Source organism: Cetorhinus maximus, chromosome 23 (assembly GCF_964194155.1).
Source record: "Cetorhinus maximus chromosome 23, sCetMax3.hap1.1, whole genome shotgun sequence".
Lineage (NCBI taxonomy): Eukaryota > Metazoa > Chordata > Chondrichthyes > Lamniformes > Cetorhinidae > Cetorhinus > Cetorhinus maximus.
In genome coordinates, this window is record NC_135901.1 from 19,211,385 (window position 1) to 19,238,402 (window position 27,018).

The 27,018-nt window shown below is 45.5% G+C and overlaps 2 protein-coding genes, 1 non-coding gene and 1 pseudogene across 4 annotated transcripts in view; all 4 read right to left on the bottom strand.

Moving 5' to 3' along the window:
• The window catches only part of LOC144696971 (uncharacterized), a 204,964-nt gene extending 193,559 nt beyond the window's left edge, over positions 1 to 11,405 (bottom strand). The window contains exons 1-2 of the mRNA XM_078568699.1: positions 11,236 to 11,405; positions 10,528 to 10,633 (exon numbers count right to left, since the gene is read on the bottom strand). The gene's annotated coding sequence lies outside the window, so the exon portion shown is untranslated. The remainder of the gene's footprint in view (positions 1 to 10,527; positions 10,634 to 11,235) is intronic.
• LOC144697271 (uncharacterized) overlaps positions 1 to 27,018 on the bottom strand; it is a 407,386-nt gene that overhangs the window by 208,576 nt on the left and 171,792 nt on the right. The window lies entirely within an intron of this gene.
• On the bottom strand, positions 1,255 to 1,394 carry LOC144698603 (U4 spliceosomal RNA). The gene has a single exon (XR_013580546.1). It is a non-coding gene; the product is annotated as a U4 spliceosomal RNA (small nuclear RNA).
• LOC144697335 (large ribosomal subunit protein eL37-like) lies at positions 12,237 to 12,658 on the bottom strand (annotated as a pseudogene).

The window sequence follows — 27,018 nt, forward strand, 5'->3', positions numbered from 1 at the left end:
ATAGCCAAAGTAAATGACACTAAGATAAAGGCAAAATACTGCGGATACTGGAAATCTGAAACAAAAACAAAAAATGCTGCAAAACTCAGCAGGTCTGACAGCATCTGTGGAGAGAAAGACAGAGTTAACTTTGTGAGTCTGCATGACTCTTCAACAGAGTAAATGACAGTTTGATGGGCCTTGTAGGGAAAATGATGTTTAATGATTAGTTTTAGTTTAGATCATATAATTAAAGCATATTGATTTTTTTTAACATGGTAGTATACTATCCTTTTAAACTGTAACCAATGGAGGACACCAGTGGTGAATATCACATGACTCTGCTTGGCTTCATTTGATAGAGAAGACACAATGGGATTTTGAACACAATGAGGTAACATACTAGTGAGTTAATTACAGAACAACTGATGAAGAGGCCCTTGTTGCACTTATCTCCATATTAGAGAGACACATTGAGTAGCCGCCTTCACGGTTGAATGGGCAAGCTTATATTCCACCACATCTTAGAACCTTATCAGAACCAGGTGTTATCAGGAGAGGGAAGGTAGGAGAGAAAGAATAGCAACAGCTGTGTCTGACATTAAGCTAGATTTACTTTGTAGTGTTTTAGAAGAAAGCAATTAAATTTGATTCAATGTATTCTTTGTATTAAGAACTAACTTTTGTTACAATGTGTGACTAGTTTGGTAATTGTGTAATCTTTATAGACATTTATCACTTAGGACTATGTATTAATTGATGGTATAAGGAGACTTACTACCTTACATTTTAAACACTGATTACTGCTCTGCACTTATATTTCATACATACTCTGTATAACTTTTAAGTATTAGTACTTTGCAATCTTTTGTATTAGGCCTACATAGTTTTAAGGTTATAAGCAACTTTTCCAAATCATCCTTTTGTTTTAAAAGTAAAATAACTCATTCCAATTACCAACAACCACAGAGAGAAAAACATCACCCAGCAGATGGCCTGCAAAAACAGTTATTAATAAGGGTTCTGAGATGATGAGCTTGGGGTATCATTCATGAGGACATGATAGCATGCCTCCCCTATCCTAAACAAATGGTCACAGGAAGATATCATAAAACGCCCTTTTGTCTGAGCAAGAAGTTATTAAAATAACAGAAATAATCTCTATTGAGAAGCAATATCAATTGATGACCATCACCCTTGAGGCCAATCACAGGTTGATTTTTTTTTTCTGATTGGGAAACAACCCATTTATTCTGTTTTTTAATTGGTTATCAGTCTCCGCAGAGACTATCAAAAATTGCCATTGCCGACTATATTTCAAGTCGTCATTGCGGGGTATTGGGAAAAGTTTTCAATAAGCAATAATCGCGCCCTCGGTTAAACCTCATCGGCTACGATACTGCACACCTTAAGCCAATTAGAAAATAGCTTCATCTCATTTAGACCAATCAGAATGCAATAACATAATTGATCGCGCTGTGGGTTGTGGCTTTGAAAGAGTTAATAAGCAGAAGCTTTCACTGACCAACGCACGCTGAATTTGAAACTGAAGACTGCTTGTCAGCTGAAAGCAGAAGGTCAGAAGCCAGAGAGAAGACTGAGTGTTCATCTGTGCCCAAAGCTGAACTGGGAAGCAAGAACCATGCTACACCTGTAAAGTCACTGCCTAGCTGTGCTAAGTATCAACTTATAATTTGTTAAAGCTTCCTGAGTTACTTCATTAAACTTTCTCCTGTTGCCTGAATGTTTATAGTCTCAAATGAACAAAATTGGAATTCAAGTTCAAAAGAACTTACAGGAGGACCAGGGGCTGCCAATCGGTCCTCCTGTCCCACCCCCTCTTCCTATTGGTCCGGAGCTGCCGTCAATCATCCAGGCATTGTGAGCTGTCATGTGAGGTAATTGGATGGAGCCTCCTCTGCTGTTAGGAGATTCTATGATTTGTAATAATATTATAGAATATAATAATGAAATGATTCACAGTAAACATCATATCAGAATCATAGAACACAGATGGTGGCCATTCAGCCCCATGTGCCTGGATTGTCTCTAAAAACGTTACCAATCTGTCCCACCCCCTGCTTTTTTCTGATAGCCCTACAAATCTTTCCTTATTAAATAAAATTCCAAATCAGTTTTCAGACTTACGGCAGAATCTGCTTCCACCAGTCATTTGGATAATGTGTTCCAGATTGTCATAACTCACTGAGAAAAATAATCTCTCCTCATCTTCACCCTGGATATTTTGCCAATTGCTTTAAATCTATCTTCTGCGGTTACCAACCATCCTGCCAATGGAAACAATTTGTCCCTATGAAGATGAAAACTCTTCAAAAACGCCCACAGCTCTCTTAAATCTCTTAACCTTCTCTGCTCCAAAGAGGACAATCCCAGCTTCTCCAGTCTCTCCACATTACTGAAACCTCTCATCCCTGATACTATTCTGGTAAATTTTCCACGTACTCTCCAAGGCCTTGACATCTTTCCTAAAGTGTGGTGCATAGAACTGAACCCGATATTTCAGGTGAGGATTAACCCCAGCTTTATAAGGATTCAGGATAATCAAAATTGCCTTGCTTTTGCATTCCATGCCCATTGATAAATCCAAGGTTCCCATTAGCTTTATTCAAACAGTTTGATCAACTTGCCCTGTCGTATTCTAGGATTTGTTCACTTAAGCTCCCAGGTCGCTCTGTTCCTGAAGTCTGTTTAAAATTGTACCACTTAGTTTATGTTGCTCATTCATTCTTCCAAAATGCATCATTGACTATAAATCACTTTGGGATGTTTTGAGGGGTGAAAGGTGCTAAATCACAGATTTTTTCTTAACAGCACAGAGGAGGTCATTCGGACCATCATGTCTGCACCGCATCCAAATTAACATTATGACCGAGTGCCACTGCCCTCCCTTTTCCCCGTACCCCTGCACATTGGTTCTACTCAAATAATCATCCAATGCCCTCTTGAATCCCTTGCTTGAACCTGCCTCACCACACTTCCAGGCAATGCATTCCAGACCCGAAACACTCGTCGTGTGAAGGTTTTTCTCACGTCACATTTGCTTCTTTTGCAAATCACTTTAAATCTGTGCCCCCTCGTTCTTGATCCTTTTACGAGTGGGAACAGCTTCTCCCTCTCTACTCTGTCCAGCCCCCTCATGATTTTGAACATTTCTATCAAATCTCCTCTTGGCCTTCTCCCTTCCAAGGAGTACAGTCCCGACTTCTCCAACCTATCTTCGTAACTGAAGTTTCCCATCCCTGGAACTATTCTTGTAAACCTCTTCTGAACTCTCTCCAATGTGTTCACATCCTTCCTATAATGTCGCACCCAGAACTATACACAACATTCCAGCTGAGGTCTAACGAGTGTCTTATATAAATTCAGCATAACCTCCATGCTCTTGTGCTCTATGCTCCAATTAATAAAGCCCAGGAGATTATATGCTTTATTAACTGCTCCCTCCACATGTCCTGCCACCTTCATTGATCTATGCACATGTACGCCCAGGTCTTTCTGCTCCTACACCCTCGTCAAAATTTCACCCCTTATTTTATATTGTCTGTCCATGTTGTTCCTGCCAAAATGCATCACCTCACACTTCTCCACATTGAACTTCATCTGTCATCTATCTGCCCACTCTACCAACTTGTCTATGTCCTTTTGAAGTTATACACTGCCCTCCTCGCAGTTTACAACACTCCCAAGCTTCATATCATCTGCAAACTTTGAAATTGCCTCCTGCACACCAAGATATAGATCATTAATATATATCAGGAAAAGCAAGGGTCCCAATACCGACCCTGGGGAGTGCCAATACAAACCTTCCTCCAGCTCAAAAAATATCCATTACTCTCTGCTTCCTATTTTTCAGCCAATTTTGTATCCACGTTGCTACTGTCCCTTTTATTCCGTAAGCCATAACTTTCCTCACAAAACTATTGTGTGGCACTGTGTCAAGTGCCTTTTGAAAGTCCATTTACACCACATCAACAGCATTACCCTCATCGACCTTTTCTGTTACCTCTTCAAGAAACTCCAGCAAGTTAGTTAAGCACAATTTCCCCTTTAGAAATCCATGCTGGATCTTCCTTATCAACCCATATTTTTCCATGTGACTTAACTCTATCTTGAATAATTGTTTCTAGAATCTTGCCCACCACACAGTGCAGAAGAGGCCGTACGGCCCATCGAGTCTGCACTGACACATGAGAAACACCTGACGTACCTACCTAACCCCATTTACAAGCACTTGGCCCATAGCCTTGAATGTTATTACGTGCCAAGTGCTCATCCAGGTGCTTTTTAAAGGATGTGAGGCAACCCGCCTCCACCACCCTCCCAGGCAGTGCATTCCAGACCGTCACCACCCTCTGGGTAAAAAAGATTTTCCTCACATCCCCCTTAGATCTCCTGTCCCTCACCAAAACTGTATCCCCTCGTGACTGACACTTCAAATAAGGGGAACATCTGCTCTCTATCCATCCTGTCCATACCCCTCATAATCTTGTACACCTCGATCAGGTTGCCCCTGAGCCTTCTGATCTCCAACGAAAACAACCCAAGTCTGTCCAACCTCTCTTCATAACTTAAATATTTCATCCCAGGCAACATCCTGGTGAATCTCCTCTGCACCACCTCCATTGTAATCACATCCTTCCTGTAATGTGGCGACAAGAACTGCACACAGTACTCCAGTTGTGGCCTCACCAAGGTTCTATACAACTCCTACATGACCTCCCTACTTTTGTAATCTATGCCTTGGTTGATAAAGGCAAGTGTCCCATATGCCTTTTTCACCACCCCACAAACATGCCCCTCGCCTTCAGAGATCTATGGACACACATGCCAAGTTCCCTTTGTTCCTCAAAACTTCCTAGCGTCATGCCATTCATTGAATATTTTCTTGTCAAATTACTCCTTCCAAAGTGTATCACCTCACACATTTCAGGGTTAAATTCCAACTGCCACTTATCTGCCCATTTGACCATCCTGTCTATATCTTCCTATAGCCCAAGACACTCAACCTCACTGTTAACCACCCGGCCAATCTTTGTGTCATCCACAAACTTACTGATCCTACCCCCCACATAGTTATCTATGTCGTTTATATAAATGATGAATAATAGGGGACCTAGCATAGATCCTTATGGTACACCACTGGACACTGGCTTCCAGTCACTAAAGCATCCATCTGTCATAAACCCCTGTCTCCTACAACTAAGCCAATTTTAAATCTACCTTATCAAATTACCCTGTATCCCATGTGCATTTGGTTTCTTTATTAGTCTCCCATGTGAGACCTCGTCAAAGGCTTTGCTGAAATCCATATAAACTACATCAACTGCACTCCCCTCATCTACACACCTGGCCACCTCCTCAAAAAATTCAATCAAATTTGTTAGGCATGACCTCCCTCTGACAAAGCCATGCTGACTACCCCTGATTAAACCTTGCCTCCCCAAGTGGAGATAGATTCTCTCCTTCAGAATTTTCTCCAGCAGTTTCCCAACCACTGATGTGAGACTCACTGGCCTGTATTTCCCTGGCTTATCTCTACAACCCTTCTTATATAGAGGAATCACATTCACTGTTCTCCAGTCCTCTGGCACCTCTCCCATGGCCAAAGAGGAATTAAAAATTTGGGTCATAGCCCCTGCGATCACCTCCCTTGCCTCCTTCAGCAGCCTGGGACACAAATCATCTGGACCTGGAGAAATGTCCACTTTTAAGCCTGCCAACATCTCCAATACCTTGTCACCCCCTGTATCAATTTGCTCAAGAACTTCGCAATCTCTCTCCCCGAGTTCCATACCTTCATTCTCATTCTCTTGAGTGAAGACGGATGAGAAGTATTGGTTCAATAATCTAACGATGTCCTCTGGCTCCACCCATAGATTGCCCCCTTGGTCACTATTGGGCCCTACTCTTTCCCTGGTTATCCTTTTCCTGTTGATATGCTTTTTGGATATCTTGGGATTTTACCTATTTTTACCAGCCAGAGCTTTCTCATATCCACTCTTTGCTGTCCAAATTGCTTTCATAAGTTCCACCCTGCACTTTCTGTACTCCACTAATGCCTCTGCTGATTTGCTCCCCTTGTACCTGCTAAAAGCCTCTCTTTTCCTTCTCATCGTACCCTGAATACCTCTGGTCATCCATGGTTTTTTGGGCTTGTTACTCCTTCCTATCACACTCGAGGGAACATGTTGAGCCTGTACCCTCCCCATTTCCTTTTTGAACACCCCCCACTGCTCCTCTGTAGATTTCCTCACAAGTAGCTGTTCCCAGTCTACCTTGACCAGATCCTGCCTTATTTTACTAAAATCCGCTCTCCCCAAATCCAAAACATTTTTTTTGCAACTTGTTGATTTCTTTGTCCATAACAAACTTAAATTGTACCATGTTGTGGTCGCTATCGCTAAAATGCTCCCCCACCACCACCTCAGCCACCTGTCCGGCTTCATTCCCCAGAATTAGGTCCAGCACTGTGCCGTCCCTTGTTGGCCCTTCTACATGTTGACCTAAAAAGTTCTCCTGCACACATTTCAAGAAATCCACTCCATCCAAGCCCTTAACACTATGTCTATCCCAATTAATGTTGGGAAAGTTGAAATCACCTAATATAATTACCCTACTGTTATTGTTTTTAAACACCTCCGCAGATTGTGCTCATATTTGCTCCTCAATTTCCCGCCGACTATCTGGGGTCTATAATGAACACCTAACAATGTGGCTGCCCCTTTTTTATTCCTAAGCTCTACCCACAAAGCTTCATTCGATGCCCCCTCCAAGATGTCATCTCTCCTTACTGCAGTAACTGACTCCTTAACTAATAATGCAATGCCTCCTCCTCTTTCACCCCCTCCCCTGTCTCGCCTAAAGATTCTATATCCCGGAATGTTGAGCTGCCAAACCTACCCCTCCCTCAACCACGTCTCAGTGATGGCTACTATATCACAATTCCACATGTCAATCCTCACCCTTAACTCATCCGTTTTACCTGTAATACTCCTGGCATTAGAGTAGAGGTCATCCAGCCTTGCCTTACTCCCTCTGACTTGATTGTTTTACTGTATTATGATGCGTCCCTATTCTGGTAACATTCTGTGTCCCCTCCCCCTGCCGAATTAGTTTAAACTCCTCTCAACAGCACTAGCAAACCCGCCCGCAAGGATGTTAGTCCCGCTCTGGTTCAGATGTAGACTGTCCTCCTTGTACAGGTCCCACCTTCCCCAGAAACGGTCCTAGTGATCTAGGAATCTAAAACCTTCCCTCCTGCACCAACTCTTAAGCCACATATTCATCTGTGCTATTCTCCTATTCCTGAGCTTGCTAGCACGTGGCACTGGGAGTAATCCAGAGAATACAACCCGAGAGGTCTTGCTTTTTAGTCTACTGCCTAACTCCCTGAATTCTTGATGCAAGACCTCATCCCTCTTTCTCCCTATGTCATTGGTACCAACATGTACCATGACCTCTGCCTTATCACCCTCCCCCTTCAGGATGCCCTACAGCCATTCAGTGACAACCCAGACCCTGGCACCAGGAAAGCAACATACCATCCTGGAGTCATGTTGACGGCCACAGTAGCACCTATCTGTTCCCCTGACTATAGAATCCCCTATTACTATTGCTCTTCCTCCCTTCCTCCCCTACTGTACAGACAGGCAGCTTGTGGTGCCAGAAGCTTGGCTCTGTCCACACTCCCTGGAGGAACCAGTGCCCTCATCAGCCTCCAAAATGGAATACCGATTTGCGAGCAGGACCCCAGGGGAATCCTGAACTACTTGCCTGTTTCTCTTGTACTGCCTGGTGCTCACCCATTCCCTTCCTTCCTCAAGTCCCTTCATCTGCGGTGTGACCACCTCTCTAGACGTGTTATCCACAATGCTCTCAGACTCGCGGATGCTCCACAGTGTCCCCAGTCGCCTTTCCAGCTCTGAAACCCAAGCTCATTGGAATTCTCTTCCCCGGAGAGCAGTGGAGGCTGGGTCATTGAATATATTCACTGCTGTATTAGACAAGATGTTTGATCTACCAAGGAGTCCAGGGTTATGGGGGGATAGGCAGGAAAGTGGAGTTGAGGCCAGTCAGATCAGCCCTGATCTTATTGACTGGCAGTGCAGGCTCTGTGGGGCCAAATGGCCTACTCCTATGTTCTTTTAATCCCGGTATCAAGGACAGAGAACCACGAACAATATCAGTGAACATGGGCAAGTTAGGTGATCAGCAGTTTAGTGGGAATAGGATCGAGAGAGGAGGCAGGTCTCAGGGGCAAGATGAGCTCTGAGAGCATGAGGTGACATAGGGGAAAAAATAGAGAAAGATGTGATTTCAGGGCCCGGACAAGGGGAAACTTTAGAGGCAGTTTGGTCCGGTGAGCGAGTGGAAGGGAGGGAAGCGGCGATGGGAGCTGATCGGATTGTCTCAATCTTGGTGACAAAGAAGCTCCATGACCTCCACCCACTTGTTGGAGATGAGGATGAAGGAGACAGGGGAGAGGGAGAGCACTTCAAAAAGAACCAACTTATGTTAGTTATTAAAAAGAGCCGAAACACTATATTTAACACAAAGCTGATTTATTTGACTTTTATCCTGAATATTCACCACCATAACTGGGCTAGAGTTTGACATCAGCATAAACAGACCCCATGAATATGGCTCTGTCTGGGATGTGATTAATAGCAAAATCCAATAACTGTGGTTACTTGTGAACTTGCTGGTGTCTCAGCAGAGTGGATGACCGACCAAATCTCTTCCCACACATGGAGCACATGAATGGCCTCTCCCCAGTGTGAACTTGCTGGTGTCTCAGAAGGGTGCATGCATGATTGAATCTCCTCCCACACTCGGAGCATGAGAACCGCCTCTCTCCAGTATGAGTGCGCTGGTGTACAATGAGATGAGATGATTCCCTGAACCCAGTCCCGCAGTGAGAACACCTGAATGGTCTCTCCCCAGTGTGAACACGTTGATGGCACATCAGTTCCCCGGAACCCTTATAGCACTTCCCACAGTCTGGGCATTTAAAAGGTCTCTCCTCGGTGTGAACTCTCTCATGTCTCAGCACATGGGATGACTGAGCAAATCCCTTCCCACACTTGGAGCAGGTGAAAGGTCTCTCCCCAGTGTGAAATCGCTGATGTATCAACAGGTTGGATGAATCACTGAATCCCTTCCCACATACAGAGCAGGTAAACGGCCTCTCCCCAGTGTGAGTACGCTTGTGTGTCAGCAGATGGGTTGACTGAGTGAATCCCTTCCCACACACGGAGCAGCTGAACGGCCTCTCTCCAGTGTGAACTCGTTGGTGAGTCAGCAGGTGGGATGAGGTGGTGAACCCCTTCCCACATTCAGAGCAGGTGAACGGCCTCTCCCCAGTGTGAATACGCCGATGTGTTTCCAGGTCAGATGGGCAATTGAATCCCTTCCCACAGTCCCCACATTTCCACGGCTTCTCCCTATTGTAACTGCATTTATGTTTTAGCAGGTCAGATGATCGATTGAAGCCTTGTCCACAAACAGAACACGTGTACGGTTTCTCTCCACTGTGACCATTGCTTTTTCCTTCCATGTCCAAATTCTGATGATATTCAGGTTACGATAAATTGGGCGACTCCATCAAATTCTGATGTGATGTTTGGTTTGAGTTTCCTGACTGCAAATCCTCCCCTTCTAATCCCCTGTGAAATTGATTTAAATCAGAAAAAAAAGAGTGAGAGAGAATCCACAAAAACACAATGGTAGGTTGTGAAAGTAAAGTCTGCAGAAGTGCCAGTAAAATGTTAAACAAGGCCAAAATACATCCATTATTAGAGGCAGAGGAAGTTAGACAATAGCAGAGAGATTATCAGAGAGAACAGTGGTGAAACAGAGCAATGGATGGACATGGGTTCTGATCCACAGTAAAGGAGCCACACCAGCCCCAGAGCCATGGACCCTCTCACAGATAACAGAGCATAGAACTAAAAGCTCTAAGTTGTAGATAAATGCTCAAAAATACTCACCTCTGAAACAATTTCAGCTTTCAATGTTAATGTCTCCTGCTGGAACCAGCAGCTGGAAAGATATCAGGAGCACTGGAGTCAGAGAAAAATCTCCCAGTTGAGGAAATACCCAGGGAGCGTGGTGATGTCACTGAGCAATTATCGGTGTGTAATGACATCACAGACACAAACACAGAACATCTGGGTCTGCGCAAACCAGTGATCACTACACATTATGAAGGATGTGAGGGTCCTTGAGAGGGTGCAGAGGAGATTTACCAGAATGGTTCCAGGGATGAGGGATTTTAGTTGCAATGTTGGGTTGGAGAAACTGGGGCTGTTCTCCTTGGAGCAAAGGAGATTGAGATGAGATCTGATAGAGGTGTACGAGTTTATGATTGCTTAGATAAGGTAGATAAGGAAAAGCTGTTCCCACTATTTGAATGGGGGTAAAAGGAATACAGAAAATAGATTTAAGATTCATGGGCAAGATCTACAGGAAGATGTGACAAAGAAAGTTTATACAGCGAGTGGTAATGATCTGGAATTCAATGCTTACACTCAAAGGCCGATAACATCCAGGTCCTGGTGAATCAAGTGATGCTGTCAGATTTTGATGTGGTGTTTGATTTGAGTTTCCTTTCTGCAAATCTTATTCTAGTACCCTGTAAAAGATGTTTACAAAAACCATCAGTGTCTGTCAAGGATAGAAATTGAAAAGAGACAAACTTTTCTCTTGATATGCATTTGCTGCATGTAAATCCTCCCCTTCTAACCCCCTGTTAAAGAGGTTTCCAAAAGCCATCACTATCAGGCCAGGATAGAAATTCACAACATTCTCTCCCCCTACCACACATGCGCCCTGCTGCACATTGCCCCTTGTCGTCATCAGCGCTCCCTCGATTCGAGGATGACGTCTACTCAGGGTTGTGAGTTTCTGCCGTGAGTCTTCATGTGACTGAACAGATCTTTGGGCACATGGGGCAGGACGTCCATGAGGAAGTGGGAATCAGAGAGCAGGATTTGCATCCTTTTCTTTCCTGCTCTGCTTCGTCAATAAGACTCAAAGCGTAAAGGTCAGAGCTTGATGGACAAGTTGTTTCAATTCTGTCGTTAAAAACATCTTCCTAATAAAACTGGGGCCGCGCATGCTCCCTGCGCCACATTACCCCAAATAAAGATGGAGCCACGCATGCGCCCTGCTGCGCATTGCCCGCTCCGAAGATGACGGCCGTGATCTGGGGCCTGTGACTGGGAGAAATCGCACCTACAGCTCCTGTCCCTCTGTGCAAAAAGGGGAACGGCGGGTTCTTTTTCGGCGTTTGCCGCTTACACAACAGATTTACAAAGCCTCCCCGACCACCTGCCTGATCCACCGCGTCCTCCGCCCGGCCGTTCCCCACCCGCTCCTTTACCCACTGCGGATCCAAAAAATAAGCTCTCCATCGCCATCGCTCCCACTGCGCATGCTCTAATCACTGGGCACTGCGCCTGCGCACTGGTCTCTTGTGATGTGAATAGAGGACATTCTCCACCGCGTGGAATGCTGGGTAATGGCACCGCCATTGACAGTTCAAGTTATTCTAGCCTGATTGTTTTACTGTTATTGGGTGGAAACTGGGGCCGGACGGTTCAATATTAAAGTTGTGTAACAAGTTGTACTTAAACCCATCTGCATGGACCCTTCATTATCCATCAGAAAGAAGGGGAATGGGAATTGGTGGAGAATTGAGAGTCCCCAAAACAACAGCAATAACAGCAGAATCCAACCCCTACAGTCACACGTGAACTCACTGGTATCCCAGCTGCTGGAAAAAAGAAGTGAATTACTGCTCACACACAGAACTCTCTCTGGCATGAATGTGCTGATCATGCATCAAATTCTATTTGAACTTTCAAAGTTGGTGGGAAAGCTGAGTAAATCCTTTTTCAAACATGAATTAGCTGAATGGTCTCTCTCCAGAATGACTGTGCTGCTGTGTCAGTAAATAGGATGACCAAGTGACTCAATTTCCACAATCAGCTGGAGAATATCCTAATGCTGGTGTGATGGCATCCATGAGTTTCCAGCTCAGACGGCCAACCGACACATTCTTCACAGTCAACAACAACAATGTACATTTATATAACACATTTATTGTAATAAAACGTCCTGAATTCCCTCACATCAGCATTAACAGTACTCATCTTAAGTTTGTGCTTGTGTCTCCAATTTGTTTCCAAACACACTGTTATAATTTCCATACAATAAAAATGGGAATGCAGACATTTTTTTTAACTTTCCGAACTATAGCTTTATTTGTTGTGTAGATACACTGGTAGTTTATGCAGTGCTGGAGGAAGCCATTGTGCAACGTCTGGGCTTCCGGGTGGTCCCTTCGCGGAATCCATTCCTGAATCGGCGATACACCACCTCCAGGAGCCTCATGTGGCCTGTACCAGTTGTGTTTCTCCTTTTGGCCTCAGCGCTCCAGTTATATTTCCTCTTTCTCTTGGCAGGGTAGGCACATTTGCCGCAGGTCGATTTCTGCAGGTGAAATGCTTTAGCCCCCACATCGCTGGCAAAGAGTGTGGGTCTTGTTCTGCCTCTTACCAAATGAAGATGTTCCCTTTGTCATTTTCACTGAGCACTGGAGCGCCATTGCAGACATTTTACCAACATCGATCAGTGGCTCTGTTAAATGATTCATCACATTGTAATGTAATATTATAACATCCCTACGGTTATGAAAGCAGATCCTCTGGCTCAGTTTGATTTATACCTTGGTAGATCTGCTAATGGGAATTGTTATTTTTTCTTACTTGTTACATGACACACATTTATTGAATCAGATGTCTTGATGCGGATTGTCTCCCAGACAGATTTACTCCACCAATCTGAATAACCAGTGTTTCTTGTTTCCCAGTTTTATTTCCACAGTATTCAGCCAATCCCATTGTTATTTCTCCCTTCTAGTTTAGCTCATTCTTTTCTTCAATATCCTTTTTCATACTTCCTTTCCCATCTGCGTCCACCCAACTATTCAGATTTTATTACCAACATTGGTAAGGATGTAAGATGTGTCATACAGCCTAATGTATATCATTATTTCTGGTGGTGGGTATTGATTCTTGAGAGCAATGCATGCAGGAGATAGTCCGTCTTAAGGAGTCCCTTCTGAAACATTATTAACATCAGCCCAAATGTCAGAATGAACCCGGTTTAGTCCTGGAGGTGCTTAACAACAACAATAACAGCAGAATACAACCGATCCATTCAATTGTGAACTCGCTGGTGTCTCATTAAGTGAGATGAATGAGTGAATCCTTTCCCACACACAGAGCAGGTGAACGGCCCCTCCTCAGTGTGAACTCGCTGGTGTCTCAGCAGAACACCTGTGGCTTTAAAAGTCTTCTCACATTCAGAACATTTGAAAGGTCAGTTATCAGTGTGAACAAGTTGATGTGAATTAAGGTGAGCTAGACAAGTGAATCCCTTCCCACACACGGAGCAGGTGAATGGCCTCTCCCCAGTGTGAACCTGCTCGTGTGTCAGTAGGTGGGATGAACAGGTGAATCCCTTCCCACATACGGAGCAGGTGAATGGCCTCTCCCCTGTGTGAATGCGCTGGTGCATAAGCAGATCCTTTGTAGTTTTAAAGCTCTTCTCACAGTCAGAACATTGGAAAGGTTTCTGATCAGAGTGAACTCGCTGGTGCAACTTGAGGTTGGTCAAACAAATAAATCCCTTTGCATACACAGAGCGGGGGAATGGCCTCTCCTCAGTGTGAATTCGCTGGTGTCTCAGAAGATCACCTGCAGTTTTAAAGGTCTTCTCACATTCTGAACATTGGAAAGGTCTGTTATCAGTGTGAACAAGTTGAGGTGAGACAGTTGAGTGAATCCCTTCCCACACACAGAGCAGGTGAGTGCCCTCTCCCTGGTGTGAACGTGTTGGTGTTTTATGAGGTTCAGTGATTGTCTGAACACTTTCCCGCAGTGAGAGCAACTGAACCGTCTCTCAGTGCGAACAAACTGGTGCTTGACCAGGTCCTCTCGTCTTTTAAAACTCTTCTCACAATCAGAGCAGTTAAACAGCCTCTCATCAATGTGAACTAGCTGGTGTCTCAACAGCTGGGACAGAAAATTGAATCTCTTCTCACACACGGAGCAGGTTAACGGCTTCTCCCCAGTGTGAGTTCTCTGGTGTATATGTAAGTTGGATGATAATGTAAATCCCTCCCCACACACCAAGCAGGAGAACGGCCTCTCCCCGGTGTGACTGCGTCGATGAATCTCCAGCTGGGATGGGTAATTGAATCCTTTCCCGCAGTCCCCATATTTCCATGGTTTCTCCATGGTGTCTGTGTCCTTAAGTCTTTCCAGGTTTGACAATCAGTTGAAGACTCATGCACACACAGAACACATGTACGGTTTGTTTACACTGCAAATGGTTCCGTTTGTTATCAGGCTGTATAACTGGTTAAAGCTCATTCCACAGTCAGTGCACTGGAAAGCTCTCATTCAGGTCTGTGTGTGTCTCGGTGATTTTTCCTGTTGTTTGAAATCTTTCCCCACAGTCAAAACAGACAAACATTTCTCCTTCCACATTCAAAAGCCGATGATATTCATGTCTGGAGGAACTGAGTCATTCTGTCAGATCTTGCTGTGATTTTTGGTTTGAGTTACCGATCTGAAAATCTTCCCCTTCAAAAGCCCTGTAAAAGGAGATTACAATAATCATCACTGACAGTCCAGGACAGAAATTCAAAACTGACAATTCTAGTTCCTATGGAACATTTTTCCTCTCGTTCCCCCAAAGCTGTAAATCCCCATCCCACACACACTCCCTCCTCCCTGGGCTAAAATCCAAAGTTTTCCATAAACCAATTATCTATCAAACCAAACCAATTATCTATTCATCTGAATCACCCTGACCGACCATACAGAATATCAGATGTTAACCTTGTGTCCAGAACTTACTGTGTGGAGATTTAATGAGCAATCGTGATGGTGGTTTCTCCAAACCTCCCAGGCTTTCCTTCCTTCTTTCTCTCCCTCTTTAACTAAGTTAAACTCAGTCTCTTGTCTTATTTTGGTTTCTGGTTCTCTTCCTGCCCAATGACCCTGAGCTTTTATGAGGAGCCATTTGTGCAGTTTCCCAAAGAGAGGTCAGAGTCCCCATCAATTTGAGCCCAAAGTGTAACCTCTTATTGATTGTCCCCCCTCCCCCATCCTCCGATGTGAACCATCCTCCACCCGCTGAACCAGGATGGCGGCCGTTAACCTGGGCCTGTTCCCGGGAGGGAGAAGCCCCGCAGCTGCAAACCAGGAGCTGATAATTATTCCTCAGGGTTTGCGGATCCACAAAGTGTTTCCAAATCCTCCCCGTCCAGCCGCCGGCTCCATTGCTCCCTCTACCGGCTGCAGAAGCGACAAACAAGTGACTCTCCATGGTCATGACTGACACTGCGCATGCTCCAAACACTGAGGGGCACTGAGCCTGTGCACTGGTCTCCTGTGGTGTGGATAGGGGACATTCTCTACCATGGGGAATGCTGGGTAAAAGCCCCACCATTGTGATTCACAATTCAGGTTCCTATGATTATTTTGCAGGAATGAGGTGGAGACTGACCATCCTGCCAATCAATAAAGTCAGGCACTTGACGTGCTGTAACCTACGAGGTTACAGACGAAGAACTGGATAGTGGGATTGGGCTGGCACAGACATGATGGTCCATATGGCCTCCTTCTGTCCTGTAAAGTTTCATTTTCAGTTTCCATCATTGAAGATGTTGAAGACAGAGATTTAGACTGAGACAGAATTTTGGTCTCTCAGGGAATCGAGGATCATGGGGAACAGGCAGGAAAGTGGAATTGAGGCTGAAATAAGCCATGATCGTGTTGAATGGCAGAACAGACGTGACAGGTCATCTGGTCTAATCCTGCTCCTCGCCCTTATGTTCTTACAACTGCGCTGTCTGCTTTCATCTAAACTCATTGACAGATATCCAGAATATTAAACTCCAGCCCAGTTACAGGGGTTACTAATGCAGCAGAAACAAAGAATGTTATTAACATCAGGATTCAACCTCTGCAATCACTTGTGAACTCGCTGGTGTGTCTGCAAGTGAGACGATCGAGCAAATCTCTTCCCACACACAGAGCAGGTGAACGGCCTCTCCCCAGTGTGAACTTGCTGGTGTCTCAGCAGGTTTGATGACTGAGAAAACCCCTTACCACACATAAAGCAGGCGAATATCTTCTCCCCTGTGTGAATGGGCTGATGTGTTGAATGATGAATTAAATCCCTTTCCACACACGGAGCTGGTGTACGGCCTCTCCCCAGTGTGAACTCGCTGGTGTTGAATGAGGTGAGATGACTGTCTGAATCTCTTCTCACATTGAGAACAACCGAACAGTCTCTCGTCAGTGTGAACAAGCTGGTGTTTAATTAGGTCCGGTGAGATTTTAAAGCCTTTCCCACAGTCAGAGCATTTAAAAGGCCTCTCGTCAGTATGAACTCGCTGGTGTAAATGAAGGCTGGACATCAGAGTGAATCCTTTCCCACACACGGAGCAGTGTGAGTGCATCGATGAGCTTCCAGCTGGAATGGGCAAGTGAATCCCTTCCCACACTCCCCACATTTCCATGGTTTCTTCGTCGTCTCAGTGTCCTTGTGTCTCTCCAGGATGGATGATCAGTTGAAGCCTCATCCACACGCAGAACACATGTACAGTCTCTCCCCGCTGTGAATGGTGTGATGTTTTTCAGGTTGTGTAACTTGGTAAAGCTCTTTCCACACTCAGTTCACTGGAACACTCTCACTCGGGTGTGTGTGTCTTGTTGCTTTTCCAGCCACACTGATGCTTGAAATCTTTTCCCACAATCAGAACAAACATTTCTCCTTCCATATTAAAAGGCCGATGATATTCAGGTCCTGATGAATCGAGTGACTGTCAGATCTTGATGAGATGTTTCATTTGAGTTTCTTCTAATCATTTTCTAATATCCTATAAACAGAGTTTGCAAAAGTCATCACTGTCACTCCAGGATAGAAATTCAGATCAGACAATTCTAGTTTCTATGGAACATACTTTCTTCTCTTGTTCTCTCAAATATGTTGTCCAATTAAACTAAAAGAGCCCAAAATCAGCACCAAAGCCCCAATGAGAGTGAAGAGAACCTTCCTAACTAAACCAGAATGTTGTTTCCAGTGTCTCTGAGACACTCTGTACCCAGCGGTGGTGCAATCGTACGGATGGACACCACTTGCTACCTCTCCAGAGCCAACCAGGCACAGACAAGACCATGGAATAGAGGCCAGCAGCCTCTTATGGGGTAGAAGCAGAAAATTCTGGAAAAACTCAGCAGAAATTGTGGAGAGAGAAATAGAGTTAACGTTTCGAGTCCGTATGACTCTTCTTCAGAGCCAGTGAAGTCACCTCTGCTTGGTGAGAGCCAGTGTATTTGGGAGATTTGTCTTTGAGAGGACTGCCACATTCCTGATTCTGTCCCTGAGATGCCCAGAATGTGCTGCAAACAGTGAAGGTGAAGGTTGTTGAGCTTCCTTTCATGATCACTGTAAATCGTCCATGTTTCACAGACAGACAACAAGGTGCTGAGGACACAGGCCTCATAAACCAGTATCTTGGTGCTGAGAGGCAGTTTGATGTTATTCCATGGACAATTTGTGAGTCGGCCAAAGGTGGAGCTGCTTTCCATACGTGTGTATCGAATTCTCTATCAAGGGACAGATTGTCTGTCACTGTGGGCCCAAGGTCGCAGAATTCACTGACCACTTCCAGCAGGATGTTATTTAGTGTGATCATGGGCAGAGATGTGACACCCTGTCCCCAAATCACAGTTTTCTCGATGTTTACAGTAAGGGTGAACAAGTTACAGACACGGGAGAGACAGTCCACGAGTCTTTGTAACTGAGTTTCTGTGAGAGTCACAAGCATGACATCATCAGCATAGAGGAGGTCTCTGATCGAGACAAGCTGTATTTTGTCTTCACTTTCAGTCTGGACAGATTGTAGAGGTTACCATCTGATTGAGTATGCAGGGAAACTCTTTCCATATCTGCAGCAAAGGCCAAGGTCAGGAACATGGAGAAGAAAATACTAAACTAAGTGGGGGCCAAGACACAGCCCTGTTTCACTCCATTCTTCACATTGAAACTGTCAGAAGTGGAGCCGTCAAACTGTACAGGAGAGGGCATGTTGTCATGACAGGAGTGGATGAGACTGAAGAGCTTTGGTTGACAAAGTTTTTGTTGCAATCTCCTCTGTCCCCTTTGTTTTTGTAAATTGTGATTATTGTTGTGTCATGCACGTCCTGTGGAACGGATCCGACCTTCCAGCAGAGTTCATGAATTAAGGGGAATGATCACAGGTGGTGTTTTTAAAAAGGGGCACTGCAGCCCCGAATATCAGTGACACCTCCAGAATATTAAACTCCAGCCAGTTATAGGGGATGTTAACATCAGCAGAAACAAACCTGATATTGTCAGACTATCAATCCTGGATGTGATTAACAGCAGCAAAAACAGCAGAATCCAACCCCCTCAGTCACTTATGAACTCGCTCATGTGTCACTAGATTGAAGGACTGAGTGAATCTCTTCCCACACACGGAGCAGGTGAATGGTCTCTATCCAGTGTGAACTCGCTGATGTGCCAGGAGAGCAGATGAACACCTGAAATTCTTTCCACAGTCTGTGCAGCTGAATGGCTTCTCCTCAGTGTGAATTTGTTGGTGTGACTCGAGGGTGGATAATACAGTGCATCCCTTCCCACATCCAGAACAGGTGAATTGTTTCTCCCCAGTGTGAACTCGCTTGTGTGCAATGAGGGTGGATGACTGCCTGAAACTCTTTCCACAAGAAGTGCAGCTAAACGGCTTCTCCCCAGTGTGAACTCGCTGGTGTCTCAGCAGACTGGATGGCTGAGTAAATCCCTGCCCACACACAGAGCAGATGAATGGCCTCTCCCCAGTGTGAACTCACTGGTGTTCAGCAAGGGCGGATGAATGCCTAAAACTTTTTCTACAGGAAGTACAACTGAATGGCTTCTCCTCAGAATGAACTCGCTGGTGTGACCTAAGGCTGGATGAATGAGTGAAACCCTTCCCACACACAGAGCAAGTGAATGCCTTCTGCCCAGTGTGAAGTCGCTGGTGTATATTGAGGTCAGATGAAGACCTGAACCTCTTTCCATAGTGAGTGCAGCTGAACGGCCTCTCCTCAGTGTGAATTCGTTGGTGCAATGTAAGACTGGATGTCTGAGTAAATCCCTTCCCACATACAGGGCAGGTGAATGGCCTCTCCTTAGTGTGAATTCGCTGGTGTGACATGAGTTTGGTTGTCTGAGTGAATCCCTTCCCACACACGGAATAGGTGAATGACTTCTCCCCAGTGTGAATGCGTCGATGGATTTCCAGCTGAGTTGGATAATTGAATCCTTTACCACAATCCTCACATTTCCATGGTTTTTCCATGGTGCCGGAGTCCTTATGTCTCTCCAGGTTGGATAATCAGTTGAAGCCTTGGCCACACAGAATACATGTACGGTCTCTCCCTGCTGTGAATGGTGTGATGTTTTTTTCAGGCTGTATAACTGGTTAAAACTCTTTCCATAGTCAGTGCACTGAACACTCTCACTCGGGTGTGTGTGTGTGCCTCAGTGTTTTTCCAGTCATACTGATGTTTGAAATCTTTTCCCAGACAGAACAGACAAGTATTTCTCCTTCCACATTCAATTGCCGATGATATTCAGGTACTGATCAATCGAGTGATGGTTTTAAATCTTGATGTGAAGTTTGATTTGAGCTTCCCTCTGTAATCTTCCCCTTCTAATATCCTGCAAAAGCAGTTTACAAAACTCTTAACTGTCAGCACAGCATAGAAATTCAGAAGACAATTCTAGTTTCTATGGACCATTTCTTCCTCTCTTGTTTCCCCAAAGCTGTAAATCTATGTCCCACACACTCTCCCTACTCCCTGGGCTGAAATCCAAACCCATCTCACCATTTCTTTCCTCCACTCCCAGTTTTCTCCCTCCCTCTCCTCTGCCTGGGTTCAGTTCTCCAGCTCCTGTCTGCAGACTGACAATAAAATCAATGAGTCTTATTGGGGGTTTGGGCCCTCCAGCGGGTGTTTCTGAATCCTCCCCGCCCACCTCCCAGGGTTTCCTTCCTTCCCACAGATCAGATCCTCATTGATTTGAGCCCAAAGTGTAACCTCTTATTTACTGTCCCCCCTCCCCCATCCTCTGATGTGAACCATCCTCCACTCGCTGACCCAGGATGGCGGCCGTTAACCTGGGCCTGTTCCCGGGAGGGAGAAGCCCCGCAGCTGCAAACCAGGAGCTGACAATTATTCCTCAGGGTTTGCGGATCCACAAAGTGTTTCCAAATCCTCCCAACCACCGCCTCGCGCTGTCTCCACTTCTCCGGGACAAAAGGCGTCTCTTCCCGCAAGGACATCAATAACAATGCGCATGCTCCAGATTCTTCGACAGTGCGCTTGCGCACTGGTATCCAGCCGCACTGCGAATGCTCCAGTTCACAGTCCTCGCCTGATTATCAGCAGCTCCGGACCAATAGGAAGAGGGGGCGGGGCAAGAGGACAGAGAGGGAGCAGCTGGTTCTTCAACCAATCGGAGTGAATGAGGTAAAAATAAAAACCTGCAGATGCTGGAAATCCAAAACAAAAACAGAAACACCTGGAAAAACTCAGCAGGTCTGGCAGCATCGGCGGAGAAGAGCACAGTTGATGTTTCGAGTCCTCATGACCCTTCAACAGAACTAAGTAGAAATAGGAAAGGAGGTGAAATATAAGCTGGGTTAAAGTGGGGGGGGGGCGGGGGGGAAAGGTGGGGGGGTGGTGTTGGGACAAGCAAGCAGTGATAGGAGGAGATAACCAAAAGATGTCACAGACAAAAGAACAAAGAGGTGTTGAAGGTGGTGATATTATCTAAAAGAATGTGCTAATTAAGACTGGAGAGCAGGACGAGCAAGGTAGTTCTAGTGGGGGTGGGGTGAAATAACCGATGGGTGGAATACATTTAAAAATAATGGAAATAGGTGGGAAAAGAAAAATCTATATAAATTATTGGAAAAAACAAAAGGGAGGAGGAAGAAACGGAAAGGGGGTGGGGATGGAGGAGGGAGTTCAAGATCTAAAGTTTTTGAACTCAATATTCAGTCCGGAAGGCTGTAAAGTGACTAGTCGGAAGATGAGGTGCTGTTCCTCCAGTTTGCGTTGAGCTTCACTGGAACAATGCAGCAAGCCAAGGACAGACATGTGGGCAAGAGAGCAGGGTGGAGTGTTAAAATGGCAAGCGACAGGGAGGTCTGGGTAATGCTTGCGGACAGATCGAAGGTGTTCTGCAAAGCGGTCACACAGTCTGCGTTTGGTGTCTCCAATGTAGAGGAAACTGCATTTGGAGCAACGAATGCAGTAGACTAAGTTGGGGGAAATGCAAGCGAAATACTGCTTCACTTGAAAGGAGTGTTTGAGCCCTTGGACGGTGAGGAGAGAGGAAGTGAAGGGGCAGGTGTTGCATATTTTGCGTTTGCATGGGGAGGTGCCATAGGTGGGGGTTGAGGAGTAGGGGGTGATGGAGGAGTGGACCAGGGTGTCACGGAGGGAACGATCCCTACGGAATGCAGCCAGGTGGGCTGAAAGGAAGATGTATTTGGTGGTGGCATCATGCTGGAGTTGGCGGAAATGGCGGAGGACGATCCTTTGAATGTGGAGGCTGGTGGGGTGACAAGGTGACAAGGGGACCCTATTATGTTTCTGGGAGGGAGGAGAAGGTATGAGGGTGGATGCGCAGGAGATGGGCCGGACACGGTTGAGGGCCCTGTCAACTACCGTGGGTGGAAAACCTCGGTTAAGGAAGAAGGAGGACATGTCAGAGGAACTGTTTTTGAAGGTAGCATCGTCAGAACAGATGCGATGGAGGTGAAGGAACTGAGAGAATGGAATGGAGTCCTTACGGGGTGTGAGGAGCTGTAGTCGAGGTAGCTGTGGGAGTCGGTAGGCTTGTAATGGATATTGGTGGACAGTCTATCACCAGAAATTGAGACAGAGAGGTCAAGGAAGGGAAGGGAAGTGTCAGAGATGGACCATGTGAAAATGATGGAGGGGTGGAGATTGGAAGCAAAATTAATAAATTTTTCCAGGTCCCGACGAGAACATGAAGCAGCACCAAAGTAATCATCGATGTACCGGAGAAAGAGTTGTGGGAGGGGGCTGGAGTAGGACTGGAACAAGGAATGTTCCACATACCCCATAAAGAGACGAGCATAGCTGGGGCCCATGCGGATACCCATATCCACACTTTTTATTTGGAGGAAGTGAGAGGAGTTAAAGGAGAAATTGTTCAGTGTGAGAACAAGTTCAGCCAGATGGAGGAGAGTAGTGGTGGATGGGGGTTGTTCGGGCCTCTGTTCAAGGAAGAAGCTGAGAGCCCCCAGACCATCCTGGTGGGGGATGGAGGTGTAGAGGGATTGGACGTCCATGGTGAAGAGGAGGCGGTTGGGGCCTGGGAACTGGAAATTGTTGATGTGACGTAAGGTGTCAGAGGAATCATGGATGTAGGTGGGAAGGGACTGGACAAGGGGAGAGGGAACAGAGTCAGGATAGCGAGAAATGTGTTCCGTGGGGCGGGAACAGGCTGACATGATCGGTCTGCCGGGACAGTCCTGTTTGTGGATTTTGGCTAGGAGGTAGAAGCGGGCCATCCGAGGTTGGGCGACTATCAGGTTGGAAGCTGTGGAAGGAAGATCTCCAGAGGAGATGAGGTCAGTGACAGTCCTGGAAACAATGGCTTGATGTTCAGTGGTGGGGTCATGGTCCAGGGAGAGATAGGAGGAAGTGTCTGCGAGTTGATGCTCAGCCTCTGCGAGGTAGAGGTCAGTGCGCCAGACAACAACAGCACCACCCTTGTCAGCAAGTTTGATGACAATGTTAGGGTTGGACCTGAGAGAACGGAGTGCAGTAAATTCAGAGAGAGACAGGTTAGAATGGGTGAGAGGAGCAGAGAAATTGAGACGACTAATGTCACGCCGACAGTGAATGAGGGGCGGAGCTGATCCCGGATCTCCCTCATTGGCTGAAACTCTGCATCATTTTGGAAGCTGATTTGTCTCAAACTCCAGGGGAAAACTGGACCTTTCTGTTTGTGGCTTTAAACAGATGAAACCCTGTGGGTGTGGAGCAAACACTTCAACATTTGTTATTGAAATGTGGGAACATAATGAAACAATGTACAAACAATTCAAGGGCTGACTTAAAAGAATAACTGGACAGACAGGGAATGTCACCATTAGAATAAGGAGAGTCCTTGGATTCAATAAATGAATCGGCAGAGGGGTTAGGACAGGTTAGGGAGAAGTTTAAAGAAGTTCTGCTTTTCTCCCGGATGGGATTTCCCTTTGACCCTGTACACCTTCATTGTCTTCCATTTCCCTCCTGGTGTTTACCAAAACTCAAACATAACCATTAATGCTCCCGTTGTCTTGTGTCCTTGATGTCTTGTCAAATTTCTCCTTGGCTCCCACCTATCCTGACCTTTTATTTTGCTCCACCTGCTTCACCCCTTAAACAGTATGAAATTCATCACATTTCCACTCCCCTTTAGCTCTGAAGAAGAGTCATATGGACTCAAAACTTTAACTCCATTTCTCTCTCCACAGATGCTGCCAGACCTGTTGAGTTTGTCCAGCATTTTGTTTTCATTTCAGATTTCCAACATCTGCAGTATTTTGCTTTTATCTTAGGGAGAAGATTAATAATCATAACAGCACAGACTATAAAGGAATAAATGATCTCAAATACAATCTCTTGTAGTTTGTGTGGAGCAGATATGCTGAATCAGGTTTAAAAGAGTTAAATTATATATGTTTTCTAGATTGGACAATCACATTAAAATGTGGAACTCTGATAGGATATGGATTGGTGTTATGTGGGAAGATCTGGATCAGAGTGACAGTGTTTCAGAACTGATTCTTGTGATAGCAGTAATTCCATTGCTATCTGTTGATAAGACTGATGGAAGTATTTAAAGTGGAGGCCACAGACGTGTTGGAGGATGACGTACACAAGGAATTTGTGAACAATCTGAGGATAATATTGAGGGGAAAGAAAAGGACCTTCAAAACAGCAGACACTTCATGTTGCTCCAGGAGAAGTGGGGCCTGGATGTGTAGATGTCAAGTTTTACACAAAACATGTGGTTTCACCCTGGATGAAGAATCCCTGAATGGTGGCATTCAAATCACTCAACGGGATTCTCAGAGAACCAATATCAACTGCTGAGAGAGCGGAAGGTTTGTATTACAGCTAATGAGAAGCAGCACAGACACCCATGAACACACAACCACATACTCATACACAGAGAACCACATTCACACACTGTCACAGGAATACTTCCTGTCCCATCAGGTGGACAATAGCAGACTGCCTTCTCTGCTCTAAGGAAAACAACCCAAACCTATTTAGTTTCTCATCATAGATGAAATGCGCCAGCCCAGGCAACATCTTTGTGAATCTCCTCTGCACCTTCTCCATCCTTCCTATTGTGTGGCGACCAGAACTGCACACAGTACTCCAGATGTGGCCTAGCTCACATTTTATACAGCCCCAGGAATACATCCTGCTCTTGTATTCAGCCTCAGCAGGCCTGAGGATAAAGTATCAGTGTCTGTGAGGACCACAATGTTAGAGGAATTCAGGTAAGCAGTATCCTCCAGTAACAGTGAGTGGTTTTGTTCATACAATTCCACTGTTTTCTCTGAACCTTAAATCAATATTGAACAACACCTGGGACATAGGAAACAACAAACAATAAATTGAGTGGTCCATTGTCACCCTGGGTGATCATCCCCAGTGGGAGATAGTGTAAAGTACAGAACAACATCCCGAGATAATCACAGCATCTACTTTCCTCCTGGTTTGCTTGATGGAGAGAATGCTAAGACAGGTTACAAGGAGAAAGAATATAATTGAAATGCAAATAATCATTTGACATTACAGAACTTGAGTAATGCTGAAGAAAGACACATGTTGTCGAAGCTTTTCATCTTGTATTCATCAGGACAATTCACAAGAGTGCCAAATGTAAAAGGAACAACAATTTATACTTCATAGAGTCATAGAGTTTTACAGCATGGAAAGAGGCCCTTTGGCCCATCATGTCTGTGCCGGCCATCAAACCCCTATCTACTCTTATCCCATTTTCCAGCAATTGTCCCGTAGCCTTGTATGCTATGGCATTTCAAGTGGTCATCTAAATACTTCTTAATTGTTGTGAGGGTTCCCGCCTCTACCACCCCCTCAGGCAGTTCCAGATACTCTGCATCCTCTGGGTGAAAAAAAAATTCTCAAATCCTCTCTAAACCTCCTGCCAATTACCTTAAATCTATGCCCACTGGTTATTGACCCCTGCACTAAGGGGAAAGGTTTCTTCCTATCCACCTACCTCATAATTTTGTACACTTCAATCAGCCTTCTCTGCTCTAAGGAAAACAACCCCAGCCTATTTAGTCTCTCGTCATGCCTGAAATGCTCCAGCCCAGGCAACATCTTGGTGAATCTCCCCAGCACCACCTCCAGTGCAATCACATTCTTCCTATTGTGTGGCGACCAGACCTGCACACAGTACTCCAGATGTGGCCTAACATTTTATACAGCTCCAACATAACATCCCTGCTCTTGTATGCCTCAACTAATAAAGGCAATTGTCCCATATGCCTTCTTAACCACCTTATACACCTGTCCTGCTGCCTTCAAGAATCTATGGACATGGACACCAAGGTCCCCCTGATCCTCTAATTCCTCGGGTCTTACCATTCAACTCCATTCCTCAATACCCTGTCTGGCTCAGTCTCAGTGCTACCATATCCACAGCAAAACTGAAAAAGCCATTCAACAGCTGAGAAACAACACGGCTTACGGAGCAGGTGGAATTCCTGCTGAAATTCTGAAACACGGTGAAGTTACACTCCTGGCACGACTCCATAACCTCATATTCCGGATCTGGGAAGAAATATGCATGCCAGGGGATCTCTGGGACCCTCTGGTTGTGACTGTCTTCAAGAAGGGAGACAAGTCCAAATGCGGTAATTACAGAGAAGTCTCCCTGCTGCCTGCCACTGGGAAGATCATTGCAAGGATCCTCCTCAATCACCTTCTCTTAGTGGCCAAAGAGCTCCTTCCAGAGTCACAGTGCAGTTTTCCCCCATCGAGAAGCACCACAAATGTAATCTTCACTGTGCGGCAAACCCCCAAAAAATTCAAGGAACAGCATCAACCACTGTACTTGGCCTTTTTTATCCTCACAAAAGACATTTCTTTATTCATTCATGGGATGTGAGCTTCACTGGCTGGGTCAGCATTTATTGCCCATCCCTAATTGCCCTTGAGAAGGTGATGCTGAGCTGCCTTCTTGAACCGCTGCAGTCTATGTGGTGTAGGTACACCCACAGTGCTGTTAGGAAGGGAATTCCAGGATTTTGACCCAGCAACAGTGAAGGAATGGTGATGCATTTCCAACTCAGGATGGTGCGTGACTTGGAGGGGAACTTACAGGTGGTGGTGTTCCCATCTATCTGCTGCCCTTGTCCTTCTAGATGGGAGTAGTCATGGGTTTGGAAGATTCCGTTAAAGGACCCTTGCTGAATTCCTGCAGTGCATCTTGTGGATGGTACACACTGCTGCGACAGTGCGTCAGTGGTGGAGGGAGTGAATGTTTGTGGATGTTGAGCCAAACAAAGGGACCGCTTTGTCCTCGGTGGTGTCAAGCTTCTTGAGTGTTCTAGGAGCTGCACTCATCCAGGTAAGTGGAGAGTATTCCATCACACTCCTGCCTTGCACCTTGTAGAGGGTGGACAGGCTTTGGGGAGTCAGGAGGTGAGTTACTCATCACTGGACTCCTAGCCTCTGACATTCTCTCACAGCCACATTATTTATATGGCTAGTCCAGTTTAATTTCCGGTCAATGGTAACCCCCAGGATGTTTATCGTGGGGGATCCAGTGATGGTAATACCATTGAACATCAAG